At 40.2% G+C, this 24,924-nt stretch overlaps 1 protein-coding gene and 1 long non-coding RNA gene across 2 annotated transcripts in view; one reads left to right on the top strand and one right to left on the bottom strand.

The window, feature by feature from the left end:
• The window catches only part of CIMIP1 (ciliary microtubule inner protein 1), a 559,204-nt gene that overhangs the window by 453,110 nt on the left and 81,170 nt on the right, over window positions 1-24,924 (bottom strand). The window lies entirely within an intron of this gene.
• Window positions 1-24,924, top strand: part of LOC131195650 (uncharacterized) — a 70,806-nt gene that overhangs the window by 5,763 nt on the left and 40,119 nt on the right. The window contains exon 2 of the long non-coding RNA XR_009154521.1: window positions 14,550-14,625. This is a non-coding gene — a long non-coding RNA (uncharacterized LOC131195650). The remainder of the gene's footprint in view (window positions 1-14,549; window positions 14,626-24,924) is intronic.

Genomic DNA, 24,924 nt, shown 5'->3' with positions numbered 1-24,924 from the left:
ATGAAAATACAACTTAATGCATTAGAGGACTGCCTACTGACAAGCTAAGAATTGGTAGAGGAGAATTGGTTTAATAATGGACACTTCTTACCAGTTTCTAAGAATAACAGTGTAACAGAGTTGGAAGGGACGCTGGAGGTCTTCTAGTCCAACTGCCTGCTCAAGCAGGAAACCCTATACCAGGGGTCTCCAACCTTGGTCCTTCCCAGGCTGAAGGTAATCAACAACTGGCAGATGACCTGAATGAGTTTTACTGCAGGTTTGAAAGGAAACTACAGCCACCTATCTCCACAACCCCCATCTCAGACACACCAACAACAGCCAAGCCTCCTACAACTGACCCCATTTCATTGGGTTCACAACCCCTAGTGATCACAGAAAAGGAAGTGCAGGACCTATTTCACAGACAAAAGCCAGGAAAAGCTCCAGGCCCAGACAAGATAACTCCTTCTTGCTTAAAAGTCTGTGCTGACCAATTGGCCCCCATCTTCACCCATATTTTCAATAAATCACTAGAGATGTGCTATGTTCCTTCTTGCTTCAAACGCTCTACCATCATCCCAGTGCCGAAGAAGCCCACCATCAAGGAACTGAATGACTACAGACCAGTTGCTCTAACATCTGTAGTCATGAAAACCTTTGAAAGGCTAGTGCTTTCCTACCTGAAAACCATAACGAATCCGCTCTTAGACCCCTTGCAATTTGCATACCGAGCAAATAGATCAACAGATGATGCTGTTAATATGGCTCTGCACTACATCCTACAACATCTTGAGTCTCCAAAGACCTATGCAAGGGTCCTCTTTGTAGACTTTAGTCCAGCATTCAATACCATCATTCCAGACATTCTTCTAACTAAGCTAAACCAGCTACAGGTACCGGAACAGACTTGTAAGTGGATCACAAGCTTCCTAACAAACAGGAAGCAGCAGGTGAAGCTAAGCAAGATCACATCAAATACCTGTACAATTAGCACAGGGGCCCCCCCAAGGCTGTGTGCTCTCCCCACTTCTCTTCTCTCTGTATACCAATGACTGCATCTCCAATGATCCATTTGTTAAGCTACTGAAGTTCGCAGATGACACAACAGTGATTGGTCTCATTCGAGACAATGACGAATCCGCATATAGACGAGAGGTCGAACGACTAGCCTTGTGGTGCAACCAAAACAATCTGGAACTGAACACACTCAAAACCGTAGAAATGGTGGTAGACTTTAGGAAAAACCCTTCCATACTTCCACCTCTCACAATACTTGACAACACAGTATCAACAGTAGAAACCTTCAAATTTCTGGGTTCTATCATATCGCAAGATCTCAAATGGACAGCTAACATCAAAAACATCATTAAAAAAGGACAACAAAGAATGTTCTTTCTGCGCCAACTCAGTAAGCTCAAACTGCCCAAGGAGCTGCTGATCCAGTTCTACAGAGGAATTATTGAGTCTGTCATTTGCACCTCTATAACTGTCTGGTTCGGTTCTGCAACCCAACAAGAAAAACACAGACTTCAGAGGATAATTAGAACTGCAGAAAAAATAATTGCTACCAACTTGCCTTCCATTGAGGACCTGTATACTGCACGAATCAAGAAGAGGGCCGTGAAAATATTTGCAGATCCCTCGCATCCTAGACATAAACTGTTTCAACTCCTACCCTCAAAATGACGCTATAGAGCACTGCACACCAGAACAACTAGACACAAGAACAGTTTTTTCCCGAAGGCCATCACTCTGCTAAACAAATAATTCCCTCAACACTGTCAGACTATTTACTGAATCTGCACTACTATTAATCGTTTCATAGTTCCCATCACCAATCTCTTTCCACTTATGACTGTATGACTATAACTTGTTGCTGGCAATCCTTATGATTTATATTGATATATTGATCATCAATTGTGTTGTAAATGTTGTACCTTGATGAACGTATCTTTTCTTTTATGTACACTGAGAGCATATGCACCAAGACAAATTCCTTGTGTGTCCAATCACACTTGGCCAATAAAATCCTATTCTATTCTATTCTATTCTTTAAGACTTGTGGACTTCAACTCCCAGAGTCCCTCAGCCAGCAAAGCTGGCTGAGGAACTCTGGGAGTTGAAGTCCACAAGTCTTAAAGAGACCAAGGTTGGAGACCCCTGTCCTATACCATTTCAGGCAAATAGTTGTCCAATCTCTTCGTAAAACGTTCCAGTGTTGGAGTACCCATAATTTCTGGAGATAAGTCATTTCATTGTTTAATTATTCTCCAGTAACTGTCAGGAAATTTCTCCTTAGTTCTAGTTTGGTTCTCTCGATTAGTTTCGATCCATTGCTCCTTGTCTTTACTTCAGATCAGTGGTGGAATTCAAAATTTTTTACTACTGGTTCTGTGGGCGTGGCTTGGTGGGCGTGGCTTGGTGGGCATGGCAGGGGAAGAATACTGCAAAATCTCCATTCCCACCCCACTCCAGGGGAAGGATATTGCAAAATCTCCATTCCCACCCCACTCTGGGGCCAGCCAGAGGTGATATTTGCCGGTTCTCCAAACTACTCAAATTTTCTGCTACTGGTTCCCCAGAACCTGTCAGAACCTGCTGAATTGCACCCCTGCTTCACATAATTTGGAGAAACAGGTTTGACACACTCCTTCTTTGTGGCAGCCTCTTAGATTTTTAACACTGCTACCATGGCACCCCTAGTCCTTCTTTACTTTAACCAAACATATCCAATTCCAGCAACCATTTTTTGTAGTCTCCAGTTTCCTAATCATCCTTGTTGCTCTTTTCTGCACTCCTTCTAGAGTCTCAAAATCTTTTTTACATCATGGTGACCAAAACTGGATGCAATATTCCAGGTGTGGCATTACTAAGGCATTATAAAGTGGCATTAACAGTTTGTGTGATCTTGATTCTATCCCTCTGTTAATGCAGCCTAGAACTGTGTTGGCTTTCTTGGCAGCTGCTGCACACTGCTGACTCATATTTAAATGATTGTCCACTAGGTCTCCAAAAACCTTCTTCCATTTACTACTATTGAGCCAGGTACCATCTTTTCCTATACATGCACAGTCTATAATTGTGGACTAACCAAGGTGTTATTTGATTTTGATTGTATCTAAGCACCCAAAGAGCAAAGCTCAGTGTCAAAAGATGCACAACTACATTGCAACGCAGCCTCCTCCCTTTATGTTCTTACATGCAACAGTGTGTTGTGTCTGCGCCCCCTGAGCTGGGCCTCCTGCCAGAAAGTGACTTGTAACGTGAGGGGGAAGGGCCATCAGGACTTACCTCAGGAGCACCGGCTTCCCTGGCTCAGCTCCAGGAGCCAGAGGCAGGCCAGGTGGAAATGAGGCCTCCATCCCCTGACTCTTTCCCCCTCCCCCCAGGCCATGCCTTCAGACCCAGCTGATGGCAATCAGGCTTGGTTGGACCCTAGGTTTCGTAGGCAGGAGAGGAGAGAACAACAGAAGCAAGGGTGGGGCAGGTCTAGGAAGTGCTGAGTCATGGAGCCACACCCCACAGGATATAAAGGCAGCAAGAACTGCTGTGCCTCTTCGTAGCAGGCAAATCAACTGATTAACTAAGAGCTGAAGTTTGTTCCTGGGTGACTCATCGGCGTTGAGGGAGATAACAGAGACACTTGGCAGACGCTTGCTATTCTGCTGCCAGAGCTGATAGTGCCGGCTAATTAAGCCATCACTTGGATGGAGGTGAAGGAGGGGACAGAACACAGTGTAAACCAAGAATAAATGTGCAGCATTCGCATTAGGAGACCATGATGCTGTCAGGGTTCTTAACTGAAGGCCTAGTGCAGAAGATGGCTCCCAGGCCTGACGGATGCTCATTCTGTTATTTTGCAATTATTGAGGTTAGAAACAGGAACGTTTGTCATTTGTAATCTATGGAAAGACATCAAAAAATTTCAGAAAACAAATAACACTGGCTGCAAATCAAAGCTTAATGCTTCTTTTTTAGGTATTTCCACAAAGGCCATAGTTTGCCCATTGTAAGGTGCTTTATGGATTTCCCTTGGCAAGTATAAGAGCCAGAGTTGGCTTCTCTGTGTGTACACAAACTCCCTTCTGCTACTAGACCCACAATAGAAAACAAGTGGAGTGGGATGGAGTGGAGTGGAATAATATAACAACTTTACTTCACTCTTTAGAAAGAGGGGATCATGTTGCTTCAAGGAGCTTCATTCAAAGCATTGTCAAAGCCAAACCCCTCCACAACTCTACCTATTGTGGTCTCTAAGCCAAAGTGGGGCTCCTTTCTGTCTTCGGGGTGCACTACAGATACAGTCAAGAGGGGTCAGTCTCCAAATGCGAGATGGCTATAATCACCATTTTCAATTCTAAGTTGCTAAACATAAATATAGCTGACCTGTATTTGGAAATAGAGGACGTGGGTGTTTTTATCGCTTATTTGTCTCTTTATTTTATTAGATTGTAGATGCATCATTCCGTTCAGGCAAAACAACAACAACAACAACAACAACACTCAAGAGAGTTAAAATGACACAGACAGACCGAAAAGTAAAAAAAAAAAATGCAGGGTAATACAATATTAATGCTTGTTGGTCCATGGAGGGCTCCAAAATAAAGCATCTTAGACTGATAGCTGTCTAGCTTCCACCTGAACACATCCAATGAATGAGAGGTCCCTTGGTAATTGGTTCCACTGTTGAGCTGCTTTTATTATTGAGAAGTTTTCTCTAACCTTCACTGGGGATCTGCCTGTAACTTAAGACCATTATTTTATCTCCTGAGATTATAAAGAACAAGTTCTGACCTTCTGCTGAGTGACACCCCCTCAGATATGATAATATGATACGATATGATACGATATAACACAATACGATATGATATATGCACATACACACACTTGAAGTGTGTATATGTGTGTGGATGGGTATAAATACTCCCTCACTTTTCTCTTTTCAAGGCTGATATATTCAGGTTCTTCAATCTCTCTGCAGGACAGAATTTTCAGTCATAATAGGCTTCAGGACATTAGCCCAAGGACACTCTGGGAAATTAAAACGGTGCATTGCTCTCTAGAAACAATCAAACTGTTGTCACTGCCAATCTGGGATATGTGGATTGCTACAACTTCAGTCGATTTTACGGTCCAAATCTTCACAGAGCAATGTTCTTGGTCTAGTTTTTGTTTTTGGCTTAATTCAGGAGAATTGCTTTCAGTCGCCGAAAATGTCACAGCCATTTACAATGTGTAAATCTTTTGACTTTATGCACTTCCACCAGCCCCCACCTTCCCCCAAATTAAATAATGCAATTACTTTCATCCCTGGATATCACACACTTCTCTGATCCTGACTCTTTAAATGAAGATTTCAGTTGCTAAGGAAGAGATAGTTCTTTTTTTTTAAAAAGTTTTTATTCTTTGCTATTTTGTTTCCCTTATAAAGTTTTTGATCAGAGAAAGACAATTTTATCTGTTGGCTTGCTTATTTCCAACACTTTGTTTTCCATTCATTTGCCAGACTCTATGAATAGAATAGAATAGAATAGAATTTTTTTATTGGCCAAGTGTGATTGGACACACAAGGAATTTGTCTTGGTGCCTATGCTGTCAGTGTACATAAAAGAAAAGATACCTTCATCAAGGTACAACATTTACAACACTTAATGATAGTCATAGGCAGTGTTGGGATTCTAGTAATTTAACAACCGGTTCTCTGCCCTAATGATTTCTTCCAACAACCAGTTCACCAAACTGCTGAGAAAGTTAACAACCGGTTCTCCCGAAGTGGTGCAAACTGGCTGAATCCCACCACTGGTCATAGGCTACAATTAAGCAATCAGGAAACAATCAATTACAGTATAAATCGTAAGGATACAAGCAAAAAAGTTACAGTCATAAGTGGAAGGAGATGGGTGATGGGAATGAGGAGAAGATTAATAGCACTGCAGATTTAGTAGATAGTTTGACAGTGTTGAGGGAATTATTTGTTTAGCAGAGAGATGGCGTTTGGGAAAAAATTGTTCTTGTGTCTAGTTGTTCTGGTGTGCAGTGCTCTATAGCGTCGTTTTGAGGGTAGGGGTTGAAACAGTTTATGTCCAGGATGCGAAGGGTCTATAAATATTTTTACAGCCCTCTTTTTGACTCATGCCCTATACAGGTCCTCAATGGAAGGCAGCTTGGTAGCCATTGTTTTTTCTGCAGTTCTAATTATCCTCTGAAGTCTGTATCTATCTTGTTGGGTTGCAGAACCAAACCAGACAGTTATAGAGGTGCAGATGACAGACTCAGTAATTCCTCTGTAGAATACTACAAAGTCTGTTGAAAAAAAGAGTGTCCAGATTCAATATTTGATAGAATTCTTCTCACACCCTCCAGTCAACTCTACTCACTAAGGCATGGGTGTCAAACCCGTGGCGTCACATTGCCATCACATGACCTAGTGTGACAGTTTTCCCTTCACAGAACTGGGGTGGGCGTGGCCTGCATGTGACGGATCCGGCCTGCGGGTTGCCAGTTTGACACCCCTGCACTAAGATGTGCCATTGGTGTAGCAGTTGGTCTACCTGCATCCTTTTCTTTGAACACTCAAAGAGAAAGCTAACTCTAATTACTGTAATACCCACTGAATTATGAAAGAAGGAGGAAGTGCAAGCACAACCGATCCAAGATTTTGAAAAAAATACTGCTCAGTTCTCTTTGACCTTGAGAGTGGATTTCTCCCCCACTCTTTTCCATTTCTACGTCTTCTTTGGATAAACTTCCAGAGCGTCATTTCTCTTGGAGTATTTGAGTGACTGACAGATAACACAGGCAGGCATGCAAAAAGATTAATACTTTGAATTTAATTTATCTTTCAAATACTCCCAGAATGTCCTTTTCGCTTGCCTGGCTTAATTTTTATTCTACTGCTTCCACTGAAAAATGTCTTGAGTTTTCAAAATTCACATGATGATCCAAGTGCATCCAAGTCTTTTTTCTGATGGTTTGCAAAAAAATAATAATAATCAGAGGATGCATGTTAAGAATGGTAAAATCCCCCATCTCAAGTTGCTTCACTTGAGTCACAGATGTTTACCCTAAAATCTGGGAAGGCAGCTTGGTATGAAGATATTTTCCCCTTCATCCATAGAAGGGTCCAACTTTCCAAATGTTTCACTCAACTTTGAACAGAATCTTGACCACAACTTATTGAAGGGGAAATTTCTCTGTTTATCTCAACCTATTTAACATTCCTCTCTGTGAACATATTTGGATGACTAGGGAAGGGGGTGTCTATGAGGAATAGATTGAGGAATATTATCAACCAGAGAGGCTAGCCTTGTCTGTTTATTCATTGGTTAGATCAAGGGTCTGCAAACTTAACTCTTTTAAGACTTGTGGACTTCAACTCCCAGAGTTCTTCGGCTAGCTTTGCTGGCTTAAAAGTCTTAAAAGAGCCAAGTTTGCAGACCCCTGGGTTAGATTAACAATCCATCTTCCCTTCAGAAGTCCCTTCTCCATTTTTTCACAGAAGAATCATGTAAATTTGATTGTTTTTTTTAAATTTACATTTATATCCCGCCCTTCTCCGAAGACTCAGGGCGGCTTACAGTGTATAAGGTGTATTGTGATGATAGGAAATGATTGACCCTACGAAGTCACCTACAAAGTTTCCTTGAATGAGGATGAACTTTAACCTTTAACCTTGCAGACAAGCCCCCTTTTCTGTCATGACCGTATGCTGTTGACTTCTTCTTATTCCTAGTCCTTAAGTGAAACAAGCTTTAGTTGTCATTAGCTGAACTTCATCTTAAAGCAATATTTTCCCCTGTTAGGGCTGAAATGACACTCCCCCTGACCTAGCAAACATGACAGGGACCAGGTTCATTTCTCTACTTTATATAATTCTGTCAGGACCAAAGGATCTCTTTCTGTCCCTAAACCACACCCTTTCCTCATCCATTCTTTGATGAAAAAAGTATTGCTTACCAGTAACAAAGACCTCTAATGGCAGAAAGTGAAGAGGAACTAAAGAGCCTCTTGATGCGGGTGAAGATGCGCAGCCCTCCTAAGCTCTATTTTTGCTGGCAAAGGCATCATGGGCCGGTCCTTCACTGTTTCCAGGACAGCCCCGTGGACCAGATCTAGGAAACCCCATGGGCCAAATCTGGCCCCTGGGCCTTGAGTTTGATACCCTTGTCCTAAGGGTTCACTTCAGTGGTTGGTTTCTAACGGTTCACCCTGGTTCAGGTCAACCAGTAGTAGTGGCGGCGGAAGGCTCCGCCCACCCACCCGAACATCATCACGGACTCTCTGCGCATGCGCAGAAGGTTCTGTGAATGTTCAGAAGCACTGCGCATGAGTGAAGTGAGCATGCACGTGCGCACGCTCCCAATTGCAAACTGGTAGCAAAGGTAAGTGGAACCCACTACTGGTTCACTTTCCTTCTTTCCTTTCTCTAAGGACAGTTAATTGGTAGCTCAGGCATGAAGTACTTAGACCCAAGGGATGTTGACTCAGATAAACAGAAATGCTGAGGAGCGAAGACATCCAAGATCTAACAGAATAACAGTTGGAATCTTTGAGGTCTTCTAGTCCAACCTCCTGCTCAGACAGGAAACCCTATACCATTTCAAACAAATGGTTGTGTTAGATTCGATGATGGAAGAGACGGACACAGCTCTTTCAGTAATAACAGCTCTTTATTAGTAGACCAGTAAAACCGAACAGAGTGCTTGTTTGGCAGTGTCCTCTTTTATAGAGGGCTGCCAGGTGGCTTAACCAATGAGCTTTAAGTATTTTCCCACCTTTTTGGAGGACCTGAGTGAAACGTCTGGGAACTGGGAGTTGAAGTCCACAAGTCTTAAAAGAGCCAAGTTTGCAGACCCCTGCACTAGACATTCTAGGAAAATATTATCTCAATAAGATGCATTCTAAGTCCTCTTTGTTAATTTGAGCTATGGCATTACCCATTAACTCTTCAGTCTAACCTCACTAAAACACATTTTGCCATGACCTAATCACATGTTTATTACACCAATTACATATAAAATGCAATTTACGTAAGTCTAGGTAGAATGGATTCTTTCCTGACCATTTTAGGCTTGTCTTTCATTTCTGGTACCATTCAATAAATGAATTTGTGCTTGAATGGTATTGTGTGCTGATCTCTGATCTAAAAATCCTTCCACACTAAAACTCATTAACTTCATGCAGTTACCTATTTACTTATACATTAATGTATAACTCTCTTCTGGGGCTCCAGAAAGCTTTGCAAATCTGCCTTTGATTCCAGGTCTGAGCTGATGTTTAAGATTTGTTTAAGACCTCTGTTCTGTTTAGTCGATTTTTGTTGTTTCTTAGATTATTTTTGTCTGTGAGGTCTACTTGATTTTATGTTTTTAAGCTTTTTCTAGCTTTGTATGATGTCCAGAATCTACTGGAATGAGGGCCAGGGGAGAGCAATAAATTTAAATAAATAAATATCTTTCCCTCAAAATACTTAATATTTTCCCATTATTTTCTCACTTCAGCATAATTCCAAATATAGGCATCAGTTTTATTTCTAATTTCGTCAATTGTACTGGAAGCTCTATATTTAGCTCTATTCATTTTCTTTTAAATATCCATCAAAATTACTCAACGTTTTATTTGTCCAGTGATGGCAAACCTTTCTGGCACCAAGTGCCCAAACCAGAACATGTGTGCGCATGCCAAAGTCCTGGAAACTGGTGTGCATGCATGCCGGCCACCTAATCTTCACATGTGCTGGAGCACCAGAAACCTTAAAACCAGGTGACTGGCACGCACATGTGCACTGGCCAGCTGATCTTTGGGTTTCTGGGGCTCCGGCACGTGCCAAGATCAGCTGGCCAGCACACATGCAGAAGCCAAAACCAAAAGAGCAGCTGGCAACGATGTGCATGCCTATAGAGAGGGCTCTGCATGCCACCTCTGGCACGTGTGTCATAAGTTCGCCATCACTGTTCTAGTCTTTTCCATTCTTAGCTGTATGGCTACATTTTTTGGACCTGTTTTTTTCTCTGTGTGCACATTTTTCAGGCTCTTTGTTGCGTATTTATTTTTTGCAGCAATCATTCTCTTAGATGCAACTTTCTACTTCTTCATTCCACCAGACACTTTTACATCATTAGCATAACTTCATTCATCACTGATGCAACTTACAACACAAGTCTCTTCCCTCGGTTTGAAGCATCTTCCCCATCTTCTTTTCTAGCTTAACTTTCCATTCATTCTGTTGGGAGATCAATCTGTCTTTTCATAGCTTTTCTTGCAGGACTCATAATTTCACGTCCTGCAGTCATTCTGCTTTTGATCTTTTTTTTTTTTTTCATTTTCTTTTTTTCCCCCTTTCATGTCCACTCTCTACTTCCCAAGATTGAGTCTGGACATGACCAAAATTTGACATGAACAAAACCTTTACCACCCTGAGAATTTCTCAACACTCATGCATCCTTCATTAATTCTCTCAATATTTCATCGGGAATAACTGCATCACTCAACCTTTTAGATTTATATTCATTTGACATATGTACATGTGAATAGATTTGATGCGATGTATTCAGTAAGCATACCTTTTTCCATACAGATGTTCACTAAATGATTGCAATTTTAATTCATTCCTAGGTCTTCATATGATGAATCACTTTTTTTTGTATACTCTTGTCTCAGGCCCATCCATCTAGTCATAACACTTTATAGGAGGTTCCCCACCACAACCACAATTGTATTTATTCAGTTTGTTAAACAATTTTCCAATTATCATCAATCTACACCAATCTACTTTCATAGCTATCCACAACACCCTAAAGGTAAAGATAAAGGTTCCTTCGCACATGTGTGCTAGTCGTTTCCGACTCTAGGGGGCGGTGCTCATCTCCATTTCAAAGCCGAAGAGCCAGCGCTCTCCAAAGACGTCTCTGTGGTTATGTGGCCGGCATGACTAAATGCCAAAGGCACATAGAACGCTGTTACCTTCCCACCAAAGGTGGTCCCTATTTTTCTACTTGCATTTTTTACGTGCTTTCGAACTGCTAGGTTGGCAGAAGCTGGAACAAGTAACGGGAGCTCACTCTGTTACACAGCACTAGGGTTTCGAACCACTGAACTGCCAACCTTTCAATTGACAAGCTCAGCATCTTAGCCACTGAGCCACCACAACCCACTACACCCTAGAGGACATGAATTCCTACTAACTTATATTTAGCCCTCTCATTCTTAATTAAATATTCAGTTTCCTGAATACATTCATTACTTTGTTCTAGTGGTTAAGGCTCCAGGAGAAAATGAGGTCTAGTCCCACCCTAGGAGACTTTGGGTCAGTCACTCTTTCTCAGACCGCAAACAACAATTCAAGAAAGCCGCTCAAATTTGCTTGAAAGTGAGACAGGTGTCATATTAAACAAACCAACAAATAAATAAATTTTTATCCACAATGTGCATTGTAAATTGCAGAAGGCTTCCCTATATGGTTAATAATAAATTAATAGCAACACTTGTTGTTGATAGTTGTGAAGTCATGTCTGACCCATTGCAGCCCCATGGACAAGGTTCCTTCAGGCCTTCCTGTTTTCTATCATCCCTTGGAGTCCATTTAAGCTCATACCTACTGCTTCAGTGATTCCATCCAGCCACTTCATTCTCTGCTGTCCCCTTCTTCTTTTGCCCTCAATCTTTCCCAGCATTAGGCTCTTCTCCAGTGAGTTCTTCCTTCTCATTAGGTGGCCAAAATATTTCAGTTTCATCTTCAGGATCTGGCCTTCTAAAGAGCAGTCAGGGTTGATCTCCTTTAGGACTGACCGGTTTGATCACCTTGCAGTCCAAGGGACTCACAGGAATCTTCTCCAGCAATACTAGTAATATATTTATTTAGTATGGGCTCATTACTAAGCCCAGTGTGGGCGAATCAATAAAACATAATAAACACAACATAAACCAATGCAAACAATAAAGCAGTAGAATGAAAAGTAAGTCTTACCTTATTGCACTGGATTAAGATTCATCTAGCTCAGTGTTTCTTCACCTTGACAACTAAGGTGTGTGGACTTCAACTCCCAATTTGTGGGGGCTGAAGTCTACAGAACTTAAAGTTGCCTCAGTTGAGAAACAGCAATCTAGCTTATTGTTACATTTCCAAGTGAGACAATGCATTTCAGAACTAACAAGTATGCTTTTAAGGCTATTTTCTGTTTTCAACATCCAATTCTTTGTGGACATTTACAGCCTCCAAACAGGGAAGTTCCCTTTGGTAGCATAACAAATAGCTATTGATTGGATCACAATCTGTGAATTTCCCTGACCCTTTTAAGAAGCCATTTATATCAGCGGTTATCACCACATCTTGAAGCAACAGCTTCCCTAAGTTAATTATGTATTGTGTAATGAAGTACTTTCCCTTTGCTGATACCAAACCCAATTCTCAGTCAGCATGATTGAGCATCCAGTTTCTTAGCAGAGAAAATGGGGAAAAAAGAATTCAATATATGTGTTTGATCGTGTTATTTCTAGGGTTTAAGGATATCTAGGATTATTCTAATTTTTCATAGCAGAAATTATACAGTATTGGCCTAGGTCAATGCGCTATAAAAATTTCCTTCTTTTTCCACTAGTGGCAATTAATGATGTGTTATGGGACATCAGATCCACTACAAGCTGGAAGCAATTTGTCAGTGTTCCAAGTAATGCATCCATTGAAAGCATAACTCCGAGGCAGGTAGATTCCTCAAAGGATATGTTTATTGGATACATCATATTGGCACAGCCAGTGAAAACCAACTTTGACAGTTCCCACAGTTTTCACCTAATTAAAAGAATCAAATTCCCCCCTCCCAAGTGTCACCGGTCACATTGTCCAATGACGATGGAAGGCAGGCTCTTCTCCACTTTCAATGGCCACCCGTTTCAATGACCTTGGTTCCCACAAGAAAGCATTTTGTTTTGACAGGAGCCTGGCTATATACTTCTCCCCTCCCTTCCCCCTTTCATCGCAACTACAAGGCAGCACAAGATGGCTTCAGCCAGGTTCACTTCAGAGTTGACGCAAGTCAGCCATGGGTGATTTAAGACTGGGAGGTCGAGAGCACTTGTTTAGCATGAGAAAAGTCACCCATGTTCAGCTCTAGCATCTTCTGATAAGTTGGGAAATCCCATTCTCAAAATTCCAAAGTTCTGCTACCAGTTTGTACTGATAATTTTGGCATATTGGGAATCAACAATTTAACTCAACAGAACTTTTAAATTTCTTTTGGGTAATAATGCATATGGATAGAGAACAGTATAAGAGTAGGGAATGTGTAAGACAATACGTAAAGGAATGCATAAGGGTAGGGAATTAGATTAAAAATTGATCTCTTTTTATTAATTTTTTTGTATTAAATTAGCAGAATCTGCCTCATCTACTGCAATGGCATTTCATATTTTCTGATCTGGAACCCATGCTTGTCTCCAATCTAGAGTACAAGACCTTTTCATAATCAGTCAAGAAATCCTAAATTTACATATCTAGTTTCAGTTCCAGAACTAAAGTTTTAAAAACTGAATTTAAAAATCACTATTGAAATTTGAGGTTTTTGTATTTGTGTGTGTGTGTGTGTGTGTGTGTGTGTGTGTGTGTGTGTTTAAAATCTACTTACAGCAAAGTATCTGGAAGAGCTCAACCAAATACAACATTCAACTTATACTGAGAAAATGATTAGAAACCACTGGTGTGGGAACCACACATCAGGGGTGAAATCCAGCAGGTTCTGACAGGTTCTGGAGAACTGGTAGCGGAAATTTTGAGTAGTTCAGAGAACTGGCAAATACTACCTCTGGCTGGTCCCAGAGTGGGGTGGGAATGGAGATTTTGCAATATCCTTCCCCTTCCATGCCCACCAAGCCACACCCACCAAGCCACGCCATGCCCACCAAGCCACGCCCACAGAACCGGTAGTAAAAAGGAATTGAGTTTCACCACACATGCTAAATTTCGCTTGCTACCAAGGTGTGTTCAGAACACCAAGATCGAGGCCACAACAGTGTGATCAAAGTTTATTTGTTTTTTATGTGTGTGACTTGCTACGATTTACTACTTGGTGTTATTCTGTGGATTGCAGCCATTAATACAGGTGATTCTGAACTATGTTCCTAACTGTAGAAAGAATGGACCAGAGAGAGAAACTTTTGGACAGCAAAAGAGATATGCAAATATATTTAAAACAGATTATTCTAGCTGTAGTGAGAAAATGCTTTTTATTATATTTCAAAATGGAGAGCTTTAATCAAAAATGATAGTTCATATATCTGCTCTTTGAAGATAAGCTGGTAGTTCCTCAAATCATTTTAAGCTATGACACATTGAAGGACCTCCTGTCACCCTTTTCTGAAAGTATAACCAATCATTAGGATTATGGAAGGGCCTTTTCTTCAGAGAGTGGTGACTTCTAAGGCATCCAGATCTAAGTTACTCGATACAGTTTGAGGATGCAAATGAAGCCTGTTGATTGTGTCAGAATAATAAAGACATTTTGCATGTTAAATGTTTCTCCTTCTAATTTAGCAGCCCTCTTTGAATCTTAATTCCGATGTCTTTCCTCCTTCAGCTGCCAACTTGACTCCCAACGTCTGACGGGAGAAAGTCGGCTATCCATCATCCTGACATTTATTTCAAAACCAAAGGTGAGAATTATAAATAAAAGTCAGCTAGTTTAAGAGGGAAAATGGGCTTACTCTCAAAGTTAAGGAGAAAAATTTAGGGCAATGCTGAAAAAAGTATTTACTTCCAAAAAGATTACCTATAATAAAATGGGGAAAAGCAAGCTATATTACCTTGTGTGTATGTCTGGCAGGGGAAGGAACAGAATGGCATTCTCCATCCTGAAAGAAGAAATAAATAATAGATAGATAGATAGATAGATAGATGATAGATAGATAGATAGATAGATAGATACATCCATCCATAGAAAACGAAAGAAAAAGAAAGAAAGAAAGAAAGAAAGAAAGAAAGAAAGAAAGAAAGAAAGAAAGAAAGAAAGAAAGAAAGAAAGAAAGAAAGAAAGAAAGAAAGAAAAATAATTAATTCTTTATTGGCCAAGTGTGATTGGACACACAAGGAATTTGCCTTGGTGCATATGCTCTCAGTGTACATAAAAGAAAAGATACATTCATCAAGAATCATAAGGTACAACACTTAATGATAGTCATAGGGTACAAATAAGCAAGCAGGAATAGAATAGAATAGAATAGAATAGAATAGAATAGAATAGAATAGAATAGAATAGAATAGAATAGAATTTTTATTGGCCAAGTGTGATTGGACACACAAGGAATTTGTCTTGGTGCATATGCTCTCAGTGTACATAAAAGAAAAGATACGTTCATCAAGGTACAACATTTACAACACAATTGATGATCAATATATCAATGTAAATCATAAGGATTGCCAGCAACAAGTTATAGTCATACAGTCATAAGTGGAAAGAGATTGGTGATGGGAACTATGAAACGATTAATAGTAGTGCAGATTCAGTAAATAGTCTGACCAATATCAATATAAATTGTAAGGATACAAGCAACAAAATTACAGTCATACAGTCATAAGTGGAGGAGATGGGTGATGGGAACGATGAGATTAATAGTAGTGCAGACTTAGTAGATAGTTTGACAGTGTTGAGGGAATTATTTGTTTAGCAGAGTGATGGCCTTTGGGAAAAAACTGTTCTTATGTTTAGTTGTTCTAGTGTGCAGTGCTCTATAGCGTTGTTTTGAGGGTAGGAGTTGAAACAGTTTATGTCCAGGATGTGTGGGGTCTGTAAATATTTTCACAGCCCTCTTTTTGACTCGTGCAGTATACAGGTCCTCAATGGAAGGCAGGTTGGTAGCAATTGTTTTTTCTGCAGTTCTAATTATCCTCTGAAGTCTGTCTTGATGGGTTGCAGAACCAAACCAGACAGTTATAGAGGTGCAGATGACAGACTCAATAATTCCTCTGTAGAACTGGATCAGCAGCTCTACAGAGATAACATATACTACTGGAAGATGGTATACATTAAATTATATTCTCATATTCGAAAAAAGTGGGAGTCCTGTTCACTGTTTCTCAGCAGAAGACCAGCATTAATGCACAAGGTTCTTTACAAATACCATAGCTGTTTTCCCCTTACAATACACAGCTGAAGGGAAATAATACACATAATATCCTCTTAGGGGGAAAAAATTATGTGGCAACTAAGGGCTGACAGTGACATGCACATAATCAAACCTAACGCAGGATGTGAAAAAAGTCTAACTGTGGATGGAGGAGGAGAAGGAGGAGGAGAAAGAGGAGAAAGGAAGAAGGAAGAGAAGGAAGTATCAGACTACTGGTAAAGCACCATAGTAGGCCAACAATTTATTTGAAATGAACCCTTAAATCGGGTCATCAAAAAGTCAGATGTCCTCAAATCTAGTAACTATATAAACATATCTATTCATATTATTAATCAATTATCAATCTACTATGGTAGTATCTCTGAATTTCTTTTGCCCATTATTTCCTTGGACATTTAATTCTGGCCTTTCTATCATTCTCTGTATACCAATGTTATACAATGTTATAATGGTATACCACTCTCTGTATTCCAATGACTGCATCTCCATCTGTTAAGCTACTGAAGTTCGCAGATGACACAACAGTGATTGGTCTCATTCGAGACAATGACAAATCCGCATATAGACGAGAGGTCGAACGACTAGCCTTGTGGTGCAACCAAAACAATCTGGAACTGAACACACTCAAAACCGTAGAAATGGTGGTAGACTTTAGGAAAAACCCTTCCATACTTCCATCTCTCACAATACTAGACAACACAGTATCAACAGTAGAAACCTTCAAATTTCTAGGTTCTATCATATCGCAAGATCTAAAATGGACAGCTAACATCAAAAACATCATTAAACAAAGAATGTTCTTTCTGCGCCAACTCAGTAAGCTCAAACTGCCCAAGGAGCTGCTGATCCAATTCTACAGAGAAATTATTGAGTCTGTCATTTGCACCTCTATAACTGTCTGGTTCGGTTCTGCAACCCAACAAGAAAAACACAGACTTCAGAGGATAATTAGAACTGCAGAAAAAATAATTGCTACCAACCTGTCTTCCATTGAGGACCTGTATACTGCACGAATCAAGAAGAGGGCCGTGAAAATATTTACAGACCCCTCGCATCCTGAACATAAACTGTTTCAACTCCTACCCTCAAAACGACGTTATAGAGCACTGCACACTAGAACAACTAGACACAAGAACAGTTTTTCCCTGAAGGCCATCACTCTGCTAAACAAATAATTCCCTCAACACTGTCAGACTATTTACTGAATCTGCACTACTATTAATCGTTTCATAGTTCCCATCACCAATCTCTTTCCACTTATGACTGTATGACTATAACTTGTTGCTGGCAATCCTTATGATTTATATTGATATATTGACCATCATTTGTGTTGTAAATGTTGAACCTTGATGAACGTATCTTTTCTTTTATGTACACTGAGAGCATATGCACCAAGACAAATTCCTTGTGTGTCCAATCACACTTGGCCAATAAAAAATTCTATTCTATTCTATTCTATTCATTCTCCCCCCCCATCCCCACCCACCCACTATAACTCCAGTTCTACTCTAATCAAAGTAACAGGGCTATTGTTTTGTGCCTATGTTCCTGTGTAGATCCATGGAAAATTTCTTGACAAGGGAGGTCTTATACTTCAGCTTTATAGAAGCAAAGCAGCAACTTCCTACTACAACTTCAAGAATTCATTTCAAAAGGGAAGGGGAAGGCAAAAGGGAAATAAGAATGTTCAGGAGGACTGTGAGCAAGGAATGGGAAAGCAAGGGCTGCCTGGGGAAACTGCAAGGGTACCTTTGGGAGATGTAAGAGTTTAATAGAACACGAGTTTCTAGCTATGAGGACATTATACTGACTTAACAGACCATTTCTGGATCAACTACAAGATTATTAAGAGGGGGAAAAAAAACACCAGCTACTCCAAAAAGAACAACCAGGTAGTCCAGGATAAAATGACTGGCCAGGCCAGCAGCAAGACATCAGAGGGGAGGTGATATGGATTTATTCTCCAGGCCATCTGAGGGCAAGAGAAGGGTGGAAGATTAAAAAACACAATTGCCCTTTGCAATTGTGGTGACATGCAGACAACAGCACACATGTATACCTGCCCTTTGTGCCCTGATCAGTGTACACATGGCGGCAATTAATGTTGCTAATTTCTAGGTAAGATCTGTTTAAGTTGTCTATATTTCAATCTTGTATTTTATATTTTTCATTTTATATCATAGTATGCCTTATTTGAATCCTGGCATGAATAAACAAACATCAGTTGCCTACTTTATAGAATGAGGAACATGTAAAACTAGGAACTGTTTTTAAATAGTTATTTGTCCCAAGCTATTGACAAACTATTTCATTAATACACACTTATTCATTGGCTTAACAGCAATGTTTTGTTTTATACATTGCTCTCTTTGCACAGAAAATTAATGAACACATTTATCAATCAATCAGTTGGTAGCTTGTGGACGGCTTCATTATTGTTCTTACCCAGAGTATATTGAATATCCAATATTCAATTTTACATGCTTAAGGACTGCTTCCAGTAAAGGAAGTTAACCAATCATAATACTCAAGATTTATTTAGTGTATCTGAAGGACCATATAATCATGGAAAATAAAAAGAATAAATCTTGCATTTTGGTTCAGTGAATATAATTAATATCCAAGCATCTGCAGAGGTATATAGATGGAGTATAGCCATACACGATTCATGTAAGAACCGTGCTTTAAAGTTGTATATAATTAAAATATAATGCTATGTGAAAAAGAATCCGTATGGGCAATAGACAACTGGCAAAATTGGTAGCGAATAATATTTGAAGAAAAATTGATTGCAAATTCAATACCATGCAAAAAAAAATCTCTATTATTTTTTAAACTTTGATTAATTAATCAAAGAGAATTTGCTTTGGAGCTATTTTTCAAAGGAGAAGAAAAATTCACTGACATTCTTACAGCAGAATAAGATTTCCTTGCGTATTTAACTATTAGATGACTAAGAGACAAATGTATATAGCAATAGCAGTAGCACGTAGACTTATATATCGCTTCATAGTGCTTTACAGCGCTCTCTAAGTGGTTTACAGAGTTAGCGTATTGCCCCCAACAATCTGTCTCCTCGTTTTACCGACTTTGGAAGGATGGAAAGCTGAGTCAACCTTGAACTGGTGAAACTCGAACTGCCAAATTGCTGGCAGCCAGCAATCAGCAGAAGTAACCTGCAGTACTGCACTCTAACCACTGCGCCACCATGGCTTTTATGCTTACTCTTGGTTTCCTCTAAGGGAAGACATCACAAGATCTCTCTTTTTCTAATCAGGTACACTGGGTATCAAGGATGCTTCAGGGGATTGCAAAAGTATCTAATAAAAAACATCTGCAGTACAGGTAGTCCTCGACTTATGACCACAATTAAGCCCAGAATTTATGCTGCTAAGGGAAACATTTGATACAGTAAATGAGTTTTGCCCCATTTTACGATCTCTCTCGCCACATTTCTTAAGTGAATCACTGCAGTTGTTAAGTTAGCCACATGGTTGCTAAGAGAATCTGGCTTCCCCATTGACTTTGCTTGTCAGAAGGTCGCAAAAGGTGATCACATGACCTTGGGATACTGCAATCGTCATAAATACAAATCAGTTGCCAAGCATCCAAATTTTGATCACTTGTCCACGGGAAGGCTGCAACCATTGTAAGTGTGAAAACCGGTCGTAAGTCACTTTTTTCAGTGCTGTTGTAACTTTGAAAGGTTACTCAACTCAACTCAACAACTGAACTCAGCTCAACTCAACTCGACTCTAAACTATTGTAAGTTTAGCATATAGCATATTGCACCGTTAGAGTAAGCTCAAATTACTGCTAGGATAGTTGAATAGAATAGAATAGATGGAATTCTAGAATAGATGGAATTCTCAAGACATCACAGCATTATTCGAAACTGGCAAAATTGGGGGATAAGTCAAACTATGGTTCTCAAGATTTCTGTTTTATGGGCTACATTGTATTGCACTTGATGTAAACCAAGTGGGTTAAAGCAGAAAAATATCAAGTATAATCTGTGACCATTGTAAGTATTAAAATTACTAAGTTAACCATGGTTCCACATTCTCTCTAAATCAAAATTAGCTATACTTTTTGATTCCAGCCAATAAGGTCTGAGGAAGGAGTGGCCCAAACCCAAAACTCTTTCACAACATGCCTTCTACTTTGAGCTTGGCTGATGCTGCATGGGGAAAATTTTCTCCAAGTTGGAAGCAGTGTTAGTCTTTTTCATCCAACACACCGTGTTTGGTTTCAGCCCCAGTTTGGTGGTTGTTGTCCATTGCTTAAAAAAGAAGGAACCAGGAAAACAGCTGTTGTTTTGTTCATGTACTACGCTACCCATTCCTAAATATGTTATTCCTAGATGCACTGATAGAATATGGACAGATGTACCTATAGTTTAAAAACTTATTCTTTCAGAATAATTGTGTTCTGTCTCCCCTTGCCTCCGTCCGAGCGATGGCTTAATTAGCCAGCACTATCAGCTCTGGCAGCAAACTAGCGAGAGTCTGCCAAGTGACTCTGTTATCTCTGTTATCTCCCTTGATGCCGATGAGTCACCCAGGAACACCCAGGAACTTCAGCTCTAGTTAAGCAGTTGATTTGCCTGCTACGAAAAGGCATAGCAGCCCTCGCTGGTTTTATATCCTGTGGGGTGTGGCTCCATGACTCAGCACTTCCTAGGCTTGCCCCACCCCTGCTTCTGTTGTTCCCGCCTCTCCTGCCTATGAAACCTAGGGTCCAACCAAGCCTGATTTCCATCAGCTGGGTCTGAAGGCGTGGCCTGGGGGGAAAAGAGTCAGAGGACGAAGGCCTCGTTATCTCCTCCACCTGGCCTGCCTTTGGCTCCTGGAGCTGAGCCAGGGAAGCCAGTGCTCCTGAGGTAATTCCTGATGGCCCTTCCCTCTCACTTTCCAAGTCACTTTCTGGCAGGGGGCCCGGCTCAGCGGGGCACAGACACAACAAATTGGTTATTGCTTAGCAAAAGAAAATTCCTTACCTTCCCACCCAAGCATGCAGAATTCTTGGTGCTCTCCGAACTTTCCTTGCAGACGTTTCATTACCCAACTAAGTAATATCATCAATGCTAGTGAGTCCGGGGTTTTCTTCCTGTTTATATACAATGGCCTGGTCTGCTAGTGTTGCCCAGCCAATATTGGTTGTGGTTTTCTTCTATTGAAAACATATGACTTGCTTTTTAAATCTGCAATATGTGTATATTTTGTCTGATGAGCCAAATGAATAGAAACTACGCCAAACTTGTTAATGAAAGCAAGGTAGATTATTGGTATTCACAACTGGTGTCTGCATATATGCTGTGTAATATTGTTATACAATAATATAATTCTGCAAGGTGAACAATGGCCCTGTCAGTCATAAGTCACAAAAGTGATAATTAGTTTTACAACTTGTCAGCAGCTGTCACATGTTTGCTCCAGCAAATTTGTGCACTGAATTTTCATTGATGAAGCTGAAAATTAAGCTATGCAGGTATCTGGACTCAGAGAGGAAAAGAGTGACTTGAAAAACACATTCCCCCCCTCCCAATTTTTCAAGTATTTTAACTGTTGTTAAATTTGCTTTGTCTAGCCCCCCCCCGCTTTTATCAATACATAAATAAATGCATAAATACATACACTAAGTATGGAACTAAAATTAAATGTAAAGAAGACCAAACTATGACCAGCTTTAAAAATGACAATGAAGATATCAAACTAATGGGTAGTGCCTGCCTTTTCAGTTAAGCCATCTATAGCCGTGAAGACAAACATATGGCACGCCTGCTACAGGTGGCACACAGCACCCTCTCTGTGGGCATGCAAGCTGTTGCCCCAGTTCAGCTCTGCCGCGCATGTGCATGCACCTCCCATCAGCCGTTGGTCATTGGATCTCTGCTGTGCATGTGGGGGGTGGGGTGCATGCGTGGGGGCTGCATGTGCATGGGGGGCAGGGTGCATAACGTGGGGCCCACATGTGCATGCATAGGGGGTGGGGCGCATGCATGGGGGCCGTGAGGGTTTTGGGGGTTCAGGCGCTTATGCACTTTGGGCACTCGGTCTGGAAAAGGTTAGCTGTCACTGATCTATAATAAAGAAACAAGCAATCAAGAAATATGCCACAGATTAGCACATGAAAGAATAGTGACAAAGGTCTTGAAAGAGACAAATGCTGTAATACGTCCATAAAACAGCATTCATCAGGTGCTGGAAAAAAGAGAATTCATTCTGGGAAATTGAAAAGGAAGCCAGTTTGGTCTAGGCATTAAGGCACCAACCTAGAAAGCGGGAAGCCGTGAGTTCAAGTCCCACAGGTTTTGGTTATAGGGAAAACAGGAAGACAAAGGTGTGTTTACCACTTTGACTTATTTTGTAAAAATAATGAAGGCAAGATATAACAGAAGGAAGGAAGGAAGGCTTATTTCATGTAAATGCAGCTATTTGGAAGAATAGAAGAGAAAAAAGTCTGCTCTAGGATAATTTTTAATTCTCACCTACCATAAAGGTGAAGCTCTGAGCAGATCATGGCCAACTTTGTTTGATGGAGATAATAGCAATAGTACTTATTCTTATATACCATGTCTGAGTGCTTTACTGCCCTCTCTAAGCATTTTACAGAGTCAGCATAATTGCCCCCAACAATCTGGATTCTCATTTTACCGACCTCAGAAAGATGGAAGGCTGAGTCAACCTTGAACCTTAATAAAAAATGATTAAACTTTTTTTTTCCTATGTATTTTTTCTATTTTCTCCAAGTCACGTTGGACATTGAAAAGTCAACATCATGCAGATGTGTCACTGTGTGACTCAACTTGAGGAGGATAAAATCCAATTGCATTTCAGCGCTGTAGAAATTCGGCAAGAAATAATCAACTGAAGTACAGGAAAGTTACGGCTTTTTTTCCCAGGGGAATCTGTCTGCTCTGTCCCAAATTCAGTAATTCTTAAGGAGGCCCATCATTTACAGAATTGTCAATTTGTACAGAAAGATGCTTATGCTGGGAAAATTATTATTGTATAATGAGGGACTGAAATCAAAATAAGCAGGTAGGCAGTGGTGGGATTCAAATAATTTAACAACTGGTTCTCTGCCCTAATGACCAGCTGGGTAGGCATGGCTTGGTGGTCATGTGACTGTGTGGGCGTGGCCAACTCAACGTCATTCACGTCGATGGGCGCTTCGCTTTAGCTGTTACAACGTAAGAAGGGTTAACCAGAGTGGCCATTTCTGTAAGCAGGCCAATAAAGATTAGGCTAGAAACAACACCAGGATGTTTCCTTCCTGCCTTCCTTACAGGATTAGCCCTGCAAAGTGGAAAAAAACAAAATAAGATTTCTTCCAACAACCGGTTCTCCAAACTGCTTAGAAAGTTAACAACCGGTTCTCCCGAATAGGTGCAAACTGGCTGAATCCTACCACTGCAGGTAGGCCAAGAAGCCTTGTGAATAGCAAGAAAGTTATCTTATTGCAACTAAGAATAACAATGCCAAAAAAGTCAAATGACATAATGATTAAAATCTTTCCTATGTTTCCTATGAGTCTGACATTATAATAATTATAATATTTGAGAAGCCAACCTTTAATTGTCAATTTTAATTTTAATTAGGTTTTAACTTCTTGGATTTTGTTTTGGATCACCCTGAATTCTTGATTGCTTAGAAAAGCTAGGTACAAATCAAATCAATAAATGAAATACCTACAAACAAATATACATTTATAAAGAGAATAATACAGAAGAATTCAAGGACATCACCAATGTTTTGTCCTACCAGTTTCTGTGATAAAGAAACAGGTTCTCTGAAGACTGAGATGAATCTTTTTAATAAGATATGAGCATAAGGAGTTTATCTCAGTCTGCTTGTCCCTCAAATATCACTCCCAATTTGTTTTATTTTATTGAGGGTTTTTGTCTCAGCAGAATCTGAAAACTGGAAACAAACTTTATTATGAAAATAATTAACTGGGAAGACCTGCCTTTTATTCCCATTAGCCCCTAATTCACTAATCACTAGAGTTGCCATGTTGAATGTTGCCACTGATATCTAATTTGATCCTAAAGCTCTGATTAATTAACCAATTATAGTTCAACTGAGGTAAAATTTTAATTTGATAAAGAAAAAATAGTTAATTAATTTACTGATGAAGGATCATGGCCCTATTCTAAATTCAAAGAAGAAGATAAAGGAACAACAACTAAAAAAATGAAAAGAAGAATAAATGAAACTCTGGATGTTAGGGAAGTGTCCCTAAAGAGAAGACAGTTTTTCTTTGAATTATTGCCCATATATCCAGATTTTTAAAAAAGGTCAGGAAGCCATATATTGCCTCCACTCCAATTCAAGTAATTTAACAACCGGTTCTCTGCCCTAATGATTTCTTCCAACAACCAGTTCACCAAACTGCTCAGAAAGTTAACAACCGGTTCTCCCGAAGTGGTACAAACTGGCTGAATCCCACCACTGCTCCATTCCATAGAGCAGATTAGAGTACTGCTTTCAATTATGAGAGGAAGGGAATAACATAGGTCAGGGGTGTCCAATCTTGGCAACTTTAAGACCAACAGACTTCATCTCCCAGAATTCCCCAGCCAGCTATAGGTTGAGGAGACTGGTTCTTATGGGAAATGGGTAATTTAAGCTTTATACAGATTTATACAGATTAACAGAGTTGGAAGGGACTTTGTAGGTCATCTAGTCCAACCCCCCACCCAAGCAGACCCTACACCATTTTTGACAAATGGCTGTCCAGTCTCTTCTTGAAAGCTTCCAGTGATGAAGCTCCCACAACTTCTGAAGGCAACTTCTGTTCCATTGGTTGATTGCTCTCACTGTC

The sequence above is a fragment of the Ahaetulla prasina genome, chromosome 3, assembly GCF_028640845.1.
Source record: "Ahaetulla prasina isolate Xishuangbanna chromosome 3, ASM2864084v1, whole genome shotgun sequence".
In the NCBI taxonomy this organism is placed as follows: Eukaryota; Metazoa; Chordata; class Lepidosauria; order Squamata; family Colubridae; genus Ahaetulla; species Ahaetulla prasina.
This window is presented reverse-complemented; position numbering and strand designations above follow the sequence as displayed.